At 47.8% G+C, this 15495-nt stretch overlaps 1 protein-coding gene across 9 annotated transcripts in view; it reads right to left on the bottom strand.

Annotated features, from left to right (window-relative positions):
• SPOCK1 (SPARC (osteonectin), cwcv and kazal like domains proteoglycan 1) overlaps positions 1-15495 on the bottom strand; it is an 806393-nt gene that overhangs the window by 326913 nt on the left and 463985 nt on the right. The window lies entirely within an intron of this gene.

The raw sequence follows: 15495 nt of genomic DNA, 5'->3' as shown, positions 1-15495 counted from the left end.
GACCAGCTCTTCAATAAAGTGATAAAATGGAGGGGGGGGGTTTGTCAGCAGCATTTTTAAGGGGCAAGATAGCACACACAAGGTGCCTCCCTCTCCCTGTAACTGTCAGGAGCGCCCTAGCTGCTTCTTGCAGTCCCCATCAATAGCCAACTCAGGACACAGATGATGAGGATTCTTTCCGAGACTTTATTCCTTTATTACTTTATGACTCTTTCAGATACTAATCACTAGTGACAAAGCAAGGAACAGCACTGGGGAAAGATAGCAGAGTGGCCTAAGCTCCAGGTAAGGCAGTTGGTCCCCGTTTGAAGGGGAACCACGGGAAGACCCTGAAGTTATGGGCTAGGGAGAGATCCTCCCTCTTTCCCTTCGGACGCGACCGTTGTTTGCACGCCAAACGAGCGGAGCACCTCCTTTCGGCGCCCTCCATCTGTCGTTGCTCCCTGCATCTGCACCGAGTGCCCAACAAGCCCCTCTCCAGCGCTCTCTCATTGCCAGGGTCACTATCTATCCCAGGAATGCTGGCAGGAGGAATCTCTGCCAGCTGCTGTGCTTGTGAGAGATGAGCAAGCTCCTCTCCCATGGATTGCTGTTGCTCCTCAGAATCAGAACTGCTCTGGGGCTCTATGGGCTCGGTTTCCACCCTGACATCATCCCCGCTCCCATGAGGCCTCCCCTCGTGCTCCTCCCCTGGGGCCCCGGGTTTGTGGGGCTACAGCTGGGGGAAACGCCTCAGCAGCAACGGAGCATGCGCATTTTCCGCGGGTTCCCAGGATCGCTCATCTGGCCCATACCCCTTCCAGTCCACCAGATATTGCAGGCGGCCATGAGAAAGGCGGGGGTCCGGAATCTCCGTGACCTCAAACTCCTCCTGCCCCTCCACCAGCACTGGAAGTGCGGGGGGGGGGGGAGCCGGCCGAGCCATGAGGGTCGCCAGAAACGAGGAGGAACAGCAACGACCGATGAAAAACAGGATGGATCTTCATGGAGGGGGGAGAGTCAGGTGAAAAGCAACAGGGTTAATCTGGGCCGTAATCTGGAAAGGCCCCGTGCAGCGAGGCGCGAGCTTCCTTGCGGGCGAGTGAGAGGGGAGGTATTGGGTGGACAACCAAACCCAGTCCCCCGGTTGCAGAGACGGACCCGGCTGGCGCCGCCGGTCTGCACAAGGCCTGTAGGCTGTCTTGGCTTGCTCGAAGGAGTCCCATAAGAGGTGGTGTACCGCTCGCAACTCCTCTAAAAAGTCATGGGCCGCCAGAACCGAAGAGGGAGCTAGGGTGGACAGGAAAGCCTTGGGGTGGTAACCAAAATTGGCAAAAAATGGAGTTTGGCAGGTGGAAGCATGGCAGACATTGTTATAAGCAAATTCTGTGAGAGGCAGCAAGGAAAACCAGTCATCTTGCTGGTAATTGACATAACAGCGCAGATATTGCTCCAGAGTCGCATTGGTGCGCTCGGTCTGATCGTCTGTCTGTGGATGGTGGGCGGAGGAAAGACGGAGAGTCACATGGAGAAGCCCAAGCAGCTCTCTCCAGAAATGGGCAGTGAATTGGGCCCCCCTATCCGAAATGAGACCCTTGGGCCATCCGTGGAGCCGGAAAACATGTGCCAAAAAAAGCTCCACCGTCTCCCTGGCTGTGGGCAACCCAGAGCAGGGGATGAAATGGGCCATCTTAGAAAACAAATCCACCACCACCAGAATAGTGGTCTTACCGTGTGAGCGAGGCAAGTCAGTGATGAAGTCAAGGGAGAGCAGTTTCCAAGGTCCTGAGGGGGTAGGCAGGGGGTGAAGCAAGCCTGTGGGCTTGCCTGAGGGGGCCTTCGCTCGCTGGCAGGTTGGGCAGAAGGTGACATAGGTCTTGACATCTCGACACCCACGAGGCCACCAAAAATCCCGCGTCACTCGGTACAGGGTCTTGGCGATGCCAAAATACCCAGTGGTGGGGGAGACGTGGCACTGATGGAGGACCTTCTCACAGAGGTGTATAGAAGGCACATAGACCCGGCCGGAATGGTAAAGCAGGCTACCTTGCAAAGAGAAGGGGGTAGAGTGGGGAGGCAGAGGCTAGCCCCAATTCCTTCATCTTTGTGAGGACAAAAGCATCCTGAGCCTGAGCACAGTGAATAAGTTCCTCCCAAGAGTGAGGCACCGCAGCTGCCACCAGGTTCTGGGGGGGAAGAATAAGAGAGGTGGGGGGATTTCCCTCACCCCCTGGCTGGAGGTCCAGCTTACAAGGAAGAGCATCTGCTTGTAGGTTGTTGGAGGCCTTCACATGGCAAATCTTAAAGTGGAACTGGGAAAAAAAACGTGACCACCTAATCTGCCACTGCTTTAAGGCACGGGCTGTCTGAAGATGTTCAAGGTTGCGATGGTCGGTTCTAACTTTGACTGGGTGCTGTGCCCCCTCCAGGAGATGACGCCAGGTCTCCAAAGCGGACTTGATGGCCAACAGTTCCTTCTCCCAGATGGTATAATTCCTCTCAGACATGTTCAGCTTCTTGGAGTGGTAGGCGCAGGGTTGCAACCCACCGCCTGCCCGATCTGGCTGAAAAAGCGCCACCCCCACTGCAAGGTCAGAGGCATCAGTTTGCACTACAAAAGCCTTCCTCGGGTCGGGATGTAACAAGATCGGCTCAGAACTAAAAAGCTTCTTAAGTTCCTCGAAAGCCTGTTGGGCAGATGCCGTCCAATGAAAAGGAGATTTCCTGCCTTTAAGGAGGTCCGTGAGAGGAGATGTCAGCCAAGCAAAGCTGGGCAGAAACTTTCTGTAAAAAATAGCAAACCCCAGAAAACGTTGCAAGTCCTTCTTGGTGGATGGAGCCTGCCAGGAGAGGACAGCCTGGACCTTTGCAGGATCCATCCTGATACCGTCAGCTGAGATAATGTAGCCGAGATAGTCCAAAGAGGTTAGGTCAAATGCACATTTCTCCAGCTTGGCATAAAGGTGGTGCTTGCGGAGGCGCTGGAGGATGGCAGAGACATGGTGCTGATGGGTGTGGGGGTCCTCAGAAAATATAAGTAAATCATCGAGATACACAATGAGGAAAGTGTCCAAATAGTCCTGGAAGATTGCATTCATAAAACGTGAAAACATGGGGGGGGGGACGCAGGCAAGCCCAAAAGGCACCACCAGGTATTCATATGTTCCATACCGGGTGCCGAAACACTCATCCCCCTCCCAGATGCGAATCAGATTGTAGGCGCCACGCAGGTCCAACTTTGTGAAAATCTTGGCTTGCCCCAGGCACTCTAGCATCTCCGGTATGAGGGAGAGGGGGTACTTATCGGGAATTGGGACCGAATTCAATGCTCGGAAGTCATGTACTGGGCAGAGTTCTCCCAATTTTTTGTGCACAAACATGGTAGGGGCGCAGGCGGGGGGGCGAATGAAGCCACAGCTGAGGTTTGTGTCCAAAAACTCCCGCAGAGCTCCAAGTTCTGGCTCCGACATCGAATACAGCCGGCCGGCGGGGATGATCACCCCAGGAATGAGGTTAATGGCACAGTCAAAAGAGCGGTGAGGGGGGAGCTGGTCAGCCTCCTTCTTGTCGAAAACATCCCGAATACTTCTCTGGGAGGATCACGGTAGCTGAAGAACTGCCAGAAGCAGACAAGGAGGAGGAGGAAAGGGTTAAGGCCTGGGCTGGGACTGACAATGCTCCCAGCAGGAGGGAGACGCAAACTCCACTTGCTAAAGCCCCCAAGAAATCTGAGGATTATGCTTAGAGAGCCAGGAAACACCCAGCATGATTGGGTATTGGGGAACCTTGGCCAAGTGAAACTGAATATGCTCAACGTGGGACTGGGCACGCAGAGTGAGCGGAGATGTAATACGGGTCATTGCGCCTGAAGAAAGAGGACGCCCATTGATGGTCTCCACTGCCAAGGGGGCAGGAAGAGGCAGGGTAGGAATCTTGTGGAAGTGAGCGAACGTTTCATCCATGAAACCGGTCATTGCCCCAGAGTCCACTAAAGCTAGGGCCTCCACCCCACCCCACCCCACCCCACCCCACTGGGAAGAGCGGAGGTGAACATGCAGTAGCAAATGGGAGGGTGGGGGGGTTGTGGAAGGCACCCACCTGGTGGGGAACCGACCCCCACACTGGAGACCCCCCAACCGGCTTGGGGGGCAGCCTAGTCAGGCCTGGGGACGAGGAGGAGGAGGAGGAAGGAGAGGAGGAGGAGGCAGTGGGGCTGTGGGTCTGGCACGGCAGGTTTTGGCAACATGTCCCAGCTTTCCACACCAAAAGCATCGGTGCTCCGCACGCCGCTGCTCTAGTTCCTCCGGCGGCAGCGGGGCTTGGGTAGCTCCCAGCTGCATCGGGGTCTCCTCCGCCCCCACTGCGGGGGCGGGGGTGGGGGAGGGGGCAGGAAATGGGGGGGAATGGGAGGAGGGAAATCTTGGCCTCTGGCACCCTCCAAAGGTCCTCCAAAGTAGGTGGGCTAGGCATGCACGTCAACTCATCCAAGATCTCGTCGTTCAAACCGCCCCAAAACTGAGCCACCAGCGTGGCATCATTCCACTGTAAACCCTGCATCAGCAAGTGAAAAGTTGTTGCGTTGCTGGAAAGTGAGTCTTTGCCCTGCCTGAGGCAGCGAATCTCCCAAGAAGTCGTCTGCGTGCGCAGGGGGTCACCGAAAAAATGGGCCATGGCTGTCATGAAACCTTGACAGTCCCCGAGCAGGGGGTCATTAGCGATAAGAAGTCCCAAAGTCCATTTAGCTGCCACGCCTGAAAGTAGATTAATGATGAAGCCCACGCGAACCTGTTCCATCAGGAAATCCTCAGGTCGTAGGCGCATGTACAGCTCCGATTGGGCATGGAAAATCTGAAAAAGTCCTTTCTTACCAGAAAACTTCTCTGGCAGAGCCACCAGGCACTTGTGGCGGGGGGGGGGGGGAATTGGAGGTGGTGGGGATTGAACTGCAGCTTGCAGACTGTGTAGGGCAGTTGTCAGTTGAGCCACTTGATCACGAAGAGCCTGGTTCTCTTGTGCGAGAGCTTGCACCGACAGGTCCATGGCAGCCTCCAGAGTGTGTGGAGGGCAGCAAGAGGAGGAGGGCACCGAGCGAGCAAGTGGGCGGGGAGGCAGAAGGCGGGAGGGTAGGGGAACCTGGAGATGAGTGGCAGCTGCATCAGCAGAGGAGCAGTAGTCAACAGTGGAGCCTCAATCTGCCACTCTTTGGAGGGTGCACTGCCTGATGCGGGCACCTCATTTTGCATAATGAATGAGCTGGCCCTGCCTCCACACCTGCAATTGCAGGGCCCTGCATGTGTGCAGTTTGTATTAGGAAAAAAACTCCCATCCGCTCCAATGTGAGGTTCCCCCCCCCATGGAAATTTCAGGCACAGGCCCCTTTGAACCAGATCAGACCCTCAGTGGGTGGCATCTCAACTAGGGATGCACGAAAGTCACTTACAGTTTCGCGGATCTGCTTCGCGGTGGGGGAGGGAGGCGCTCTGTCCCTCCCCCCAGAGTCCTGCCTGGCCAGCTCTGCTCCGTGGGGATTCCACGGAGCCACCAGCTGGCTCCGCCTGCAGCCGGACATCCGGCCGCTGGGCAGCATGGACGCAAATGGTGGTGGCCATAGCCGCCACCGTTTGCGTCCCTGTATTTAACTGTGATAGGCTACGCAAATATTTATGTAGCCTATCATGGTGAAGTAAAAAAAAACGCATACGCAAATGGCAGCGGCTACGGTGGCCACCATTTGCGTTCGCTATTTTTCGCCATTCTAGCCTATGTAAATATTTACATAGGCTAGAACGGCGAAATATAGTGAACGCAAATGGCGGCCGCCGTAGCCGCCGCCATTTGCGTACGCTGCGCCCAGCCGCGGCCGGCCAGGAGACGAGCTGCACCCGCCGCACCCTGCGCCGCCGCACTCCCCCGCACTGCCCCCGCCGCCGCCCCTGCCGCTGCCGCATCCACCACTGCACCCGCCGGAGCCGCCACCGAATCTGCCACATCTGCCCCAGGTAAGTGCCGTCCTGGGGGTTTCCGTGGGGGGGGGGCAGGAGGCCGTTCCACCATGGATTCCGGGGGGGGGGGCGGATTCTACAGAATCCAGCCCCACTTGAATCTGTGGCAGAATTCTGCGCCATCCCTAATCTCAACAAATCCAAACTGGGCTCCAAGTGCCTGCAATCAGCATTGAAAAAAACTCCCATTGGAGCTCTTCTCACCTATACAAACCACAGGGATGGGGACCGTGATTCAGATCAGGACTACACCAGGAGGTGGGGGAAGAGTTAGAGACCCCTGTCTCCTTCAAGAGGGTCTGAGCCTTGCAGTTGCGGGTTCAAGGTCCAGGAGTTCCAAGAGGGTCAGCACAAACAGGGCTCAAGCAAAAGGTAAGGTCTCAACAGGCCAGATCACAGACAAACAGGCAGAAAGGAGGGTCAGAGCCCAGTCTAGGTGACCTGCAACAACAAGGCAGAGAAGGAAGAGGAGAAGTAGAAAGGAATTGTCAGAGTTCAGGCTAGAAGTACTCACACCAGGAATCCGTAAAGGCACTAGTCCACAGGCAAGGTAAGCTAGATTCTGGAAGGTCTAGTCATCATTGTGTCCAGTAACTTTTTCATCCTTGCACTGCTGTTTTTATGCAGAGACCATCAGAGCCATACCCAAGCCTCAGCTGTGAGCTGTTAATGACTACAGCTGAAAAGGTCCTGCTCTGAGCAAGGCTCCTATGTGCCAATAGGCTTTTTCACACAGGAGGTCTCTGGCTCAGTCTAGCATGCCTTCTGAGTTCCTGTCTTTTCAGGTGGGGTCTCTCCTGGGGGCTTGGGTTTTTTTCTGCCTCCACCACTGAGGCAGAGCCCTTATCCTCCACAGGTGATGCCCTCATGGGCCCAGACTCCTCCTGGTCTATGGGCAGATCCTGGGCATTGCTGGTGGCGGGTGGTTCCTGCTTCTCCAGCTCTTCTTCCAAGGAAGAATCTCCCAGTCATGATGCAGGGTACCAAATACCAATCTGTATCATGTGAATTTCTCCAACGTAAGTGTGAATAGAATTAAAGCCTAAATGACTGCAGACCAATGTATCCTACGGACTCCATTTCTCATATAAACCTGCTCAGATTATCTTTTTTAAGGTCCTCCTTAATGTGCCTCTCACCTTCAGAAGTGAAGTGGCTGTGACTGAGATAGAGCCTTTTCAGTGGTGGCTTTTTGGAATGTCCTCCTTGCTTGGCCACGAGCTTGATGTCTTTTCAGCACCAGATGAAGACTTACTAATCTGCCTAGGCATTTTAAGTATTTCAGACATTTTAAATCTTCTAAGAGAGCAATCCTAAGACATAAGATTGTTGTGGCTACAAGGTTGGAAACATCTGACCTTGGAACTAGAAAATCACACTCCCTGCCCCTCCCCCTTGTAGCCAGCGCAGAGAGAATGGCACCAGCTCAGAAAATGGAGTGTGGAGATGGGGAAAAGGTGGTGTTCCTGGGAGAGAGGAGGGGAGGAGATTGGGGCGGCAGCCATATGATGAATCCTATGGCCTCCTCAGCCTTCTTCCCTCCTCTTCCCCAAAGCCTCTGCCAGATGGGCAAAAACGCCTGTCTAGCTTAAAGGCAGAGTGGGAGGTGCCAGGCATCTCCTGCTCTACACAGGAAACTCATAAATCTCCCAGTTCAGAGGCTTGTGAGTACCCAGGATGGATCGCATAGGATTGCACCCTCAGGGTACTTCCAGATGGTGGGCTTTTAATGCTACCCACCCACCCAGTCATTGCTTTTATATTGTAAGTTGCATGCAGAACTGCAACTGGCTTCCTTCAGTGGGTAGAGTATGTGTGTACATCCCACTAGGTTCTTGCCACACTGATGCCTGCAGCATAGCTGGTCTGGCAGGAGAATAATGGTGAACCTAAGCATGCCATTGGCGTGTTTTTTTTTTAGTGGTGTGGTGTCTGTGTGTTTGTTTTACAATAAATATTTTTTTCATTTAAGTGCTATTGCATAGATAGATAGATAGATAGATAGACAGACAGACAGACAGACACACACACACACACAGTGAAAAAGTGTTCTAACACAATTTTTAAATCAAAAAGATCTAGCACCAACCAGAAATATAGTAGTGAAGGCATGCTGAAGTGAAGAGGTGTGACACTAAGGTAATCTACATATGTGGAATTGTGATGCTGTTCCATTCTTTCCAAGGCAGTTGTATTTTGTAAGCTCTTAAAAGAAAGAAAAGCAACACAAGGAAAAGCATGTGTTGTCTTTTTAAAAGTGAGTGAGCAAAGAGTGGTGCCTCCAGAGCAAACACCTAGGGCTGGATCCAGACTTGCTCTTCTGTATATGGAAAGGCCTTTTCTGATCATGGAAGGGGCTAAAAACCCAGTGGAGGCTCCCATTGTGGAAAGTGGGGTGGAGGCAATTTTTGCTGATTTCTCCTTCCTTCTGCACCCCACACCACCTTTGTCAAGGTTCCCTTCTTTACCCTTCCTCCAGCAGTCTGGATCCAATCTCTAGTGTGGAAGCATCCTGAGCCTTCAGATTCTTATTTTAAAAAATGCTGAATGTGTTTTATGCTGCTGTTCTGTTTTCTTGTATTCTGAGATTTATGTCTTTTGTTTTTAAATTCTATGTCAGTCACCCTGGGACTCATTTGGACTGAAAACTGGGACATAATTATCCTAAATACATAAACAAACAACATATGGGTTGCAGGTTACTAGTTAAATTTTATAGGGAGGCAGCCAGTTCTGGTATCCTTCATGTCATGTTTTTACTTATGCTGGTATGGAACCAGATTGCTCTCCTGCTGTTGCAAAGCAGCGGTATGTATGTGCCCTAAGTCATATGTACATTATTCTCAGTTGGCTTTCCCATGCAATTCACCTTGAAAGAACTTTTCAGCTGACAGAGCAGGACAACATGTCTTAACTCAAGCCTGAATTCTGGAGCCAACTTCATCTCAAACCTAATTATTTTTCACTTCGAAATGAGTCGGATTATAATCCTGCAAGTCAAATAACTCCTACACTGGAGGCATTCAAGACGAGGCTGGACAGCCATCTGTCAGGGATGCTTTGACTCAGATTCCTGCATTGAGCAGGGGGTTGGACTCGATGGCCTTGTAGGCCCCTTCCAACCCTACTGTTCTATGATTCTATAACTCTTATAGCCAGTTTTATAGCCAAGAAGCATAGAGATGGGTATACAGGGAATTTGGTGGGATTTAAGATTATGAGAATCTTCATAATTATGTTATGAAGATCTTTGTAGCACTTTTTGTTCATGCAGGAAACTTATAGGCATGATGGGTGATGTTTATTTTAAGATGATTAATAATAATGTCTGCAAATCATTCACTAATGAAACATGAAGGTTGCTCAATGAAGCATTCATAAGTCAAGAAAATGTCAGAGTCATTGTAGCATGTGTAATCTTAATTCTCTCCTTAAGCACAAAGGATGAGCTAAAATATTTTAGCACATATTTACCAACATAACTTTTTTATTTTTGTTCTTTAATAGCAGACTCCCAAGATCTGTGCAAAGGGAGACCCAAATGGCACCTATTTACTTATAACTAATTTAGGGCACAATCCTATGCATGTTTAGACAGAAAAAAGTCCTACAGCTCTCAGCATGCCCCAGCTGGCTGGGCCATGCCAGGAGTTTTAAAACTTTTTTCTATCCAAACACGCATAGGATTGCATCCTTGAAGTCATACTCCAATGTGAAAGGGGTTCACACTGCCCTTCCCTGCCTTTAAGAGCTTGCAGAGAATAAGACAAAAACAGGAACAAGGCAAGAGAGGAGTCATGTAGTGCTATTCAAATCAAGGAACCAGTTTTGTAGATGTTTCAGCTAAAATTGAATACCTCACTTCTAGATATGATGAGAATCTACTGAGTGATTCTGAACTGACAAACTGTTTACTTGATGAAGAAAATGGGTAGAAAAGCTAGCTGGATATGTAATGGCTAGGTCTAAGAAGCAGAGAGTATGCTTATTGGAGGACACTGAAGGGTTTCAACATTGATGTGTACTCTGTGTAGGATGTTTTGGGCTAAGTGACAGAAAGCTCAAGGATGGATGAAATTTTCCCTATTATTTTGATGATAATTCTGCATTGTCAAAATTGATATTGCACGTTCAGGGCACTGATGCAGTTTTCACGAAGGCAGGATTTTCTGATTTGTTAGTTCACATGTTAGTTCAGATCATTATTGCAGCTTGTCACCTACATATTTAGAAACACAACGATTTGTTTCTGCAGATGTTTATATGCACATGTGTTCCTATGTTCACCCTTCTTGGCTTAAGTATATATGGTTCAATGCCCTTTCTATAGCTGTTCTGTAGATTAAGAAAAAGGGGTGTATGTTTTCATGAATTATTTTTGTAAAGGAAATGACAGTGTGGTTCAAATAATCCCTTCAACCTTGGCCATTAATGAATTTTATTTATTTATTTACAATATTTGTATACTGTTCTGCATCCAAAGATTTTGGAGCGGTGAACAGCAGACAGGATAAAAGAATAAAAACCATGTTAAAATAATTACTATTTTAAAAAAGAAACAGAGTTCTGATAATGAATTCATTCATGGATCCATACAGAAATTAAAACAGCTAATTCACTATATATTCACAGCAAAGTTAATAACTATCAAACACAGCTGTTTCAAATGGGCCAATTGTAGACATTCAGAAGTCAAGTAAACATAAGTAATTAATGTAAATTCTGTCTGGTTTTATAGAGTCCTCAAGGGCATTTGAATGAACAAAACTGCTGGAAAGGTAGGACTAAGTGGAACCTACCCAACATAAATGTTACTGAAGTTGTCTATCAGCAAGGGAAAGAACAAGATATTTCATATTTTTGGGTGGATATTATTTCTTTGTAATAAAATTTGAAGCTCTGATGAATAGTAATACGTTCCCTGGCCATCTTGCAAAACAGAGCAGATATAGTACTTTATAAAGCTTTTGAATTTTCTTTGTTGCCTTTAAAAAAAACGTGTCTGGTAATATCCTTTCCCTTGATCTCCATGATCTCATGGTCATATAAAGCATGTTTGGATGCATTTGTTTTATGTACAACTAGAGAGTGATAAGGAAAAGGTAATAACAACTGGCCCAGTTTGCATGTCACAGCAACCATGGGTTACTGTGTAACAGCAACCGTGTCATAGCAACCATGGGTCATGGGTTACCGTGAATGAGCCAGCGGCAAGAGAGACAAGCCAGAGTTCTGGGTTTGGACGTCACACTAAGCAACCCTGGGATTGTTTAGCCACATTTGCTAGCAGGACTGATCAAGCCCCATCATCTAGAATGCTGGCTCATTCATGATAACCCCGTTTTTTTTTTTTTAAAAAAAAACTGGGTTGATGTGACATGTGAACCAGGCCACTGTAAGAAATTACATTATAAAAAGAAAAGTCAGAATTTTTAAAACCCTGAGGTAAGTCCTACTTTACTGTACTATCTTCCTTTCAGTGTTTGTATAAATATCATGTAAATTGGAAATACTAGTAAGGTGACCAGAGAGGAAGAATATATAGCAGTTCCTACTCATGTTAATTTAATCAAACCAGAATGTATCCCAGCCCCCCAGCCCCACCCCGCCCCACAACTAAGAAGGAGTTAGATGGTCTTTTCCCCACAAAGGAAACCAGTCCAATGGCTGGATTCACACAACACAACAACCCATACTCAGGGTTGAGTATGGATTAAACTGTGGGTTGGTGTTGAAACATGGGTTATTGTGTTGTTTGAATCCAGCCATGCTAACAAACCACATACAACCTACAGTTTACAACCCAATAATAAACCATGGGTTCTCTTTGTGAGCAGTTTGTAGTTAACGACCCATGGTTTGTCAGCACAGCTAGGTTCACACAACACAACAACCCACAACCATGTGAACCCAGTCAATGTCTGAATATTTTCTTTAGAATTTACAATCAACTCTACAGCAACAAAAGTTGAACATTCCCTATGCAAGGCATAGCAATAAAGTGTACATAACGGCAGCAGCGCATATTCCCCTGTTTTATTGAAAAATGGAGTGTGACTAGGGAAGCAGGGCACCAACAACCGAATTCCAACAACATTAGTTCTTTTATTCTGGAGAATAAAAGAATTCTTTTATTTTGGACCAGTGGAATTTAGAGAGCGTTTCTACAGACAAGAAACAGGGGTAGCTCTGCTGGTCTGAAGCTGAAAACAACAGCAAAATGGTTTGTGCAACCTAAAAGACAAACAAATGTATTATGGCACAAGGGAGGGGCCATAGCTCAGGGTGATAGAGCACCAGCTTTGCATGCAGAAGGTTGCAGGCTCCATTCCCAGGTTCTCCAGGCAGGGCAGGGAAAGCATCCTGCCTGAAACCCTGGAGAGCTTCTGCCAGTTGGTGTCAACAATACTGGGCTAGATGGACCAATGGTCTGGCCCAGTATGAGGCAACTTCTTATGTCCCTAAGCTTTTGTGGACCAGAGTCCACTTCATCAGATGCATGAACAGTTATCTTAAGTTGGCAGACGGACATACGCATGGGTGTGGATGTGTGGGAGGTGAATTGTGAGCCTCAGTGAGATTAGAAGGAAATTAAGAGCAAAGAGTACAGACTGCAACAATTACCATTAAAGGTTAAATATATGTAAAATTGTTACACTGATCATTCATAAAGAAGTATTGATGATAACACAATACAACATCCTGGCACTGATAAGCTAATTAATACTTGTAGCAGAATTAAAACCCATTATCTCTTCAGCCCAGAGGTGACAGAATTGAACCTCTTAATAAGTTATAATTCAGTGGTTTCATGCTGTATATCTTTTGAATATCTTTTGTTCAAGAATAGCTTGGGAAATTGAAATGTTCTCTCACTGGCTTCTAAACATTGCCCTTTCAGATTTGTGTCCATAATGGGATGATGGTCAAAGACATTATGACGTGGTTCATACATCATCATCAACAACCATGGTTCATACATTATCAAGAACTCATGAAAATGTATAAGGAGTGAACGAGTGTGCTGGTTCTCATCTGCCTGCCTGCTCCGATAAACAACCGAGGGATGCTGCATCCCTGAATTGTTTATCATAAAGACCGAACCTGGAATTCTGGGTTGCTGGGTTATGAACAACTCAGAGTTGAACCTGCATGGGTTCAAACTCTCGGTTGTTCATCCCCCCCAAATCCAAAGTCCTGGGTTTGGAAGTCACGATAAACAACCCTGGGACAGGTTGTCCCTGGGCTGTTTAGCTCCACCCAGCAGCAGAGGGAGGAGCAGGTGGCAGGCAGCAGGAAACCAGCACACTCACTTGCTTCCACTGCATTTACAACAACCCATGGTTTTTTAACCATGGATTGTTCTGATGTGTGAATCTGGCCAATACATTTTATGCCATTATACATGTTATGGTGAAAGAAGAGATTCCCGCCCCCCTCCCCCCCTTCTCTTATAGAACTAGAAATCAGGGTGAATTAATGAAATAGATTGGCATAAGATTTAGGATGGATTACAGAAAGTACTTCACACAATGCATATATTAACTTGTGGAATTTGCTGCTGCAGGTGACCACTGTCTTAGATGCCTTCAAATGGTGATTAGGAAAACTTATAGGGTCTATCAACTGCTATTACTCATAATGGCTAATCAGAACCTCCAGGTTCAGAGGCAATATGCCACTGAATAACTGGGGTTGGGATGCAATAATGGGAGAGGGCTATTCTCAAGTCCTGCTAGTGGGGTTCCTGTAAACATCTGGCTGGCAGCAGATAGAAACAGGATGCTGGACTAAGTCGATGCGGAGTCTAATCCAACACATTATATCTACTAACTTCAGGTTTCACTATGCCACAGCACATCATCAGCCAATGAATGTGGGTTGTCATATATTCAAACCATTAAGTAGTATCCCATGTATACATTACTTAGAATTAAATGAGGATTAAATGGCTCAAGAATCATACCATAGTTCACCTTGTCTTGGCTATTAAAAGGCAAGGGTCAGACATCTAATACATAAAGAGACTGTCCCCAAATGAGTGCATGGATTTAAGCCAACTCTTAATTAACATTCTGGCAAAGTGTGAACATAAAAGAGGGAAACATGGAGATGTACAGGAGATAAAAAGTAGATTAATGACAGTGTCCAATTTTATAGGCTCCATGTTCAGCTCATCTTAAAAGAAAATGCAAACAGTGCTTCTAACCTTCCCCCACCCCAAATAGAAAGAAATAACAAGTGGTGACACACTTTCAGAATCTAAGCTTTGTATCCAAAAAACCTGAAAAAGGACAGGCAGAGACAAATTTGTAATGCCCAAATTCTGACTTCAGTTCCTAAAAGCAGCCAAAGAGCAGAAATGATTGCAACGATCAGTATCTTCCCTTCCCAAATTTCCTTTCAGGCACAGCTTGGATCAAACACCCTGTAGATTAGGAGTGATGCGGATAGTTTTGCACGCACAGGAGAAATAATTTTACAGCTTTTATTTGCCACAGGGAGCTAGCCAACTAGTGGAATTAAATACTTTTCAGAAAGAAAGAAAGAAAGATTAGCTCTACTTCTTTTGGATAGATGTAGTTGTCAGTGCAGCCTGCTGCCTCTAATCAACAGAAGGGCCTGACTTGCGGTTCAGAGGGACAGATGTTTTATCTGGGAGCTTGTCCAGATTTTTAACACACACACACACACACACACACACACTCACCTGGTTTACATTCAGTATTTGTCTCATTGGTCCCTAACAAAGGCTCCAGCAGTACTGAGTCAATATAGTGAACAAATTGCTGGATACTAATGGTTGATGGACCTGGGCAGCCTTCCCCAACCTGGTGCCCTCCAGATGTTTTGGAGTTCACCTCCCATCAGTCCCAGTCAGGATAGCAATGGTCAGAAATGCTGGGAACTGTACTCCAAAACACCTGGAGGGCACCAGGTTTGGAAAGGCTGGATTAGGGACTGTATCAGGGTTCTGTTCTTTCAACATTGGCAAGTTTATTCGGGAATCTCCTCACTATTTTGTCTGCCATATTATTCTTGGAAGCCTCTTGCTCTGACAAAAGTACTTGCAATTAGAGCAGAGAAAAAAGTGGTGCCAGGAGACAATTGTTATTTTCCCTCTTACACTCTGCAAAAAACCTGAGTGTAATCCAACCCTGTTATTCCACTGCTGGAACTGCTTTCATCAGTGGAACTGGATGGAAGCAATTCTCTCCCCCCTTCCACAACCCCCTGCATAGCCTCAAAATGTGCTCCAGAGATCTGTAAAACCCTGTAAAACCTGAGCAGATTTTCAGGTGATATGGAGGGCTGAGGAGGGGGGAGAGGGATGAAGTCCTATTGTGCAGGCAGATTTCCACGAGTGCAGCATTTGTATTTAACCCCATGTCCTTTTCACTGACCATTTGCTAGGCATCAGGGAGGATAGTGTAGATTCACTGAGTTTAGGGGTAGATGCTGGGATAAAGAAGGCTGTCCCTGTGGCTGAGGCAACCAAGCCAGCTCTCTTGTC

Source organism: Heloderma suspectum, chromosome 2 (assembly GCF_057233095.1).
Source record: "Heloderma suspectum isolate Gila_16-S chromosome 2, 16-S_ref, whole genome shotgun sequence".
Classification (NCBI taxonomy): domain Eukaryota; kingdom Metazoa; phylum Chordata; class Lepidosauria; order Squamata; family Helodermatidae; genus Heloderma; species Heloderma suspectum.
The sequence above is the reverse complement of the archived record's forward strand: the minus strand, read 5'-3'. Positions and strand labels throughout refer to the sequence as shown.